Source organism: Triticum dicoccoides, chromosome 7A, assembly GCF_002162155.2.
Source record: "Triticum dicoccoides isolate Atlit2015 ecotype Zavitan chromosome 7A, WEW_v2.0, whole genome shotgun sequence".
Taxonomy (NCBI): Eukaryota; Viridiplantae; Streptophyta; class Magnoliopsida; order Poales; family Poaceae; genus Triticum; species Triticum dicoccoides.
The window spans coordinates 526,405,102-526,409,926 of NC_041392.1; positions in this window are offsets into that span (position 1 = coordinate 526,405,102).

The window sequence follows — 4,825 nt, forward strand, 5'->3', positions numbered from 1 at the left end:
AAGGGTCAGAGCTGATGCGGGTGCGACCTCTGGGGTATTGTTCGGCGGCAGAGCTAGGTCATACACATCGTGACAGTGCGGCGCGCTCGGCTGTGGCTTGAATCCGTCGAAGATCAAGTCTTCGCGGATGTCGGTCGTGTAGTTCAAACTTCCAAATCTGACCTGATGGCCAGGGGCGTAGCTTTCAATCTGCTCCAGATGGCCGAGCGAATTAGCCCGCAGTGCAAAGCCGCCGAATACGAAGATCTGTCCGGGGAGAAAAGTCTCGCCCTGGACCGCATCGCTATCGATGATAGTAGGAGCCATCAAGCCTAATGGCGACGACACAGAGGAACTCTCAATGAAAGCACCAATGTCGGTGTCAAAACCGGCGGATCTCGGGTAGGGGGTCCCGAACTGTGCGTCTAGGCTGGATGGTAACAGGAGGTAGGGGACATGATGTTTTACCCAGGTTCGGGCCCTCTTGATGGAGGTAAAACCCTACGTCCTGCGTGATTAATATTGGTGATATGGGTAGTACAAGAGTAGATCTACCACGAGATCAGAGAGGCTAAACCCTAGAAGCTAGCCTATGGTATGATTGTATGTTATGGTTGTTGTCCTACGGACTAAAACCCTTCGGTTTATATAGACACCGGAGAGGGTTAGGGTTACACAAGGTCGGTTAGAAAGGAGGAAATATCCATATCCGTATTGCCTAGCTTGCCTTCCATGCCAAGTAGAGTCCCATCCGAACACGAGACCAAGTCTTCAATATTGTATCTTCATAGTCTAATAGTCCGGCCAATGGAGATAGTCCGGCTGTCCAGAGACCCCCTAATCCAGGACTCCCTCAGTACACCTTCTATCACAGATCCGAAGGCAAGAAATTTTGTTGCAAGGATGGATCCTTTCTAGAGAAGGAGTTTCTCTCAAAAGAAGTGAGTGAGAGGAAAGTAGAACTTGCTGAGGTAATTGTACCTTCTCCTGAATTGGAAAGTAGTTCATCACAGAAATCAGTTCCAGTGATTCCTACACTAATTAGCGAGGAAGCTAATGATGATGATCATGAAACTTCAGATCAAGTTACTACCGAACCACGTAGGTCAACCAGAGTACAGTCCGCACCAGAGTGGTATGGTAATCCTGTTCTGGAAGTCGTGTTATTAGACCATGACGAACCTACAAACTATGAGGAAGCGATGATGAGCCCAGATTCCGCAAAATGGCTTGAGGCCATGAAATCTGAGATGGGATCCATGTATGAGAACAAAGTACGGACTTTGATTGACTTGCCCGATGATCGGTGAGTCATTGAGAATAAATGGATCTTCAAGAGGAAGACTGACGATGATAGTAGTGTTACTATCTACAAGTCGAATTGTCGCAAAACGTTTTCGACAAGATCAAGGTGTTGACTACGATGAGATTTTCTCACACGTATCGATGCTTAAAAGTCTGTCTGAATCATGTTAGAAGTTGCCGCATTTATGAAATCTGGCAAATGGATGTCAAAACTGCATTCCTTAATGGATTTCTTAAAGAAGAGTTGTATATGATGCAACCAGAAGGTTTTGTCAATCCTAAAGGTGCTAACAAAGTGAGCAAGCTCCAGGGATCCATCTGTAGACTGGTGCAAGCATCTCGTAGTTGGAATATATGCTTTGACAAAGTGATCAAAGCATATGGTTTTATACAGACTTGCGATGAAGCCTGTATTTACAAGAAAGTGAGTGGGAGCACTATAGCATTTTTGATAAGTGTATGTGAATGACATATTGTTGATCGAAAATAATGTAGAATTTTATGGAAAGCATAAAGGAGTGTTTGAAAGGAGTTTTTCAAAGAAAGACCTCGGTGAAGCTACTTACATATTGAGCATCAAGATCTATAGAGATAGATCAAGGCTTGATATATTTTCAATGAGTACATACCTTGACAAGATATTAAAGTAGTTCAACATAGAACAGTCAAAGAAGGAGTTCTTGCATGTGTTGCAAGGTGTGAAGTTGAGTAAAAACTCAAAACCCGACCACGACAGAAAATAGAAAGAGAATGAAAAGTCATTCCCTCCGCCTCAGTCATAGGTTCTACAAAATATGCTATGCTGTGTGCCAGACCTATTGTGTACCTCACCAAAGATTGGCAAGAGGGTACAATAGTGATCCAGGAGTGGATCACTGGACAGCGGTCAAAAATATCCTTAGTGGAATAAGGAAATGTTTCTCGGTTATGGAGGTGACAAAGAGTTCGTCGTAAAGAGTTACATCGATGCAAGCTTTGACACCGATCTGGATGACTCTAAGTGTCGATCTAGATACATATTAAAAGTGGAAGCAATTAGCTAGAGTAGCTCCGTGCAAAGCATTGTAGACATGGAAAATTTGCAAAATACATACGGCTCTAAATGTGGCAGACCCGTTAACTAAATTTCTCTCACAAGCAAAACATGATCACTCTTTGGGTGTTAATCACATAGCGATGTGAACTAGATTATCGACTCTAGTAAACCCTTTGGGTATTAGTCACATGGAGATGTGAACTAATCACATATCCATGTGAACTATTCGTGTTAAATCACATGACGATGTGAAATAGATTATTGACTCTAGTGCAAGTGGGAGACTGAAGGAAATATGCCCTAGAGGCAATAGTAAAGTTGTTATTTATATTTCCTTATATCATGATAAATGTTTATTATTCATGCTAGAATTGTATTAACCGGAAACTTAGTACATGTGTGAATACATAAACAAACAGAGTGTCACTAGTATGCCTCTACTTGACTAGCTCGTTAATCAAAGATTGTTAAGTTTCCTAGCCATGGACAAAGAGTTGTCATTTGATAAGCGGGATCACATCATTATAGAATGATGTGATTGACTTGACCCATCCGTTAGCTTAGCACGATGATCGTTATAGTTTCATTGCTACTGCTTTCTTCATGACTTATACATGTTCCTCAGACTACGAGATTATGCAACTCCCGAATACCAGAGGAACACCTTGTGTGCTATCAAACGTCACAACGTAACTGGGTGATTATAAAGATGCTCTACAGGTGTCTCCGATGGTGTTTGTTGAGTTGGCATAGATCAAGATTAGGATTTGTCACTCCGAGTATCTGAGAGGTATCTCTGGGCCCTCTCGGTAATGCACATCATTATAAGCCTTGCAAGCAATGTGACTAATGAGTTAGTTACGGGATGATGCATTACGGAACGAGTAAAGAGACTTGCCGGTAACAAGATTGAACTAGGTATTGAGATACCGACGATCGAATCTCGGGCAAGTAACATACCGATGACAAAGGGAACAACGTATATCGTTATGCGGTTTGACCGATAAAGATCTTCGTAGAATATGTAGGAACCAATATGAGCATCCAGGTTCCGCTATTGGTTATTGACTGGAGATGAGTCTCGGTCATGTCTACATAGTTCTCAAACCCATAGGGTCCGCATGCTTAGCGTTCTGTGATGATTTGTATTATGAGTTATGTGATTTGATGACTGAAGTTTGTTCGGAGTCCGGGATGAGATCGGGGACATGACAAGGAGTCTTGAAATGGTCAGGACGTAAAGATCGATATATTGGAAGGCTATATTCGGACATCGGAAAGGTTCTAAGTGATTCGGGTATTTTTCGGAGTACCGGAGAGTTACGGGAATTCGTATTGGTCCTTAATGCGCCATACGGGAAAGAAGAGAAAGGCCTCAAGGGTGGCCGCGCCCTTCCCCATGGACTGGTCCGAATTGGACTAGGGAAAGGGGGTACCCCCTTCCTCCTTCTCCTTCTCCCTTCCCTTTTTCCTATTCCATGTGGGAGGTGGAATCCTACTAGGACTAGGGAATCCTACCAGGACTCCACAACTTGGGCGCGCCCTATGAGGGCCGGCCTCCTCCTCCCTCCATCCTTTATATACGTGGCCAGGGGCACCCCATAGACACACAAGTTGATCATTGATCCCTTAGCCGTGTGTGGTGACCCCCTCCAGCATAATCCACCTCGGTCATATCATCGTAGTGCTTAGGCGAAGCCCTGCGCCGGTAGCTTCATCATCACCGTCATCACGCCGTCGTGCTGACGAAGCTCTCCCTCGACACTCTGCTGGATCGTGAGTTCGTGGGACATCAACGAGCCGAACGTGTGCAGATCGCGGAGGTGTCGTACTTTCGGTACTAGGATAGGTCGGATCGTGAAGACGTACGACTACATCAACCGCGTTGTCATAACGCTTCCGCTTACGGTCTACACGGGTACATGGACAACACTCTTCTCCTCTCATTGCTATGCATCACCATGATCTTGCGTGTGCGTAGGAATTTTTCGAAATTGCTGCGTTCCCCAACATGGGTAGCAACGATTACAAGTACCAATATGTTTTATGAACAAATTGGCTCCACCTCATTCCCTCTGAGCGAACATCTAGTGCACCCACCCATGTGGTTCTATCGCTGCACCAATCACCTAAAATTCGCTCTACAATTGTTTAAAAAAATCTGAAAATAATTTGGTACGTACGCAAAACATACATCTATTATATCTTAAATTTTTAGATTTGAATTAGACCTACAACTATAGAAACAAAAACTAAAATCATGCTATGAATAGTACTCATTTTAAATTGGGCCATACATTTGGCCCATTAACATGATCAGTGCTAAATTTATTATTTCTGTTTCTTAAGGTGCTATTCAAGTTTACGTTTGATTTTTTTCTTATATGGTGTCATATGTTATGTTATGGGGACGTGCCAAATTATTTTTATATTTTCCACATTTTTATGGTAACTTTTGGGCAGCCGGTGCACCGGGTACATTCCAGGTTCACCGTTGACATGCTC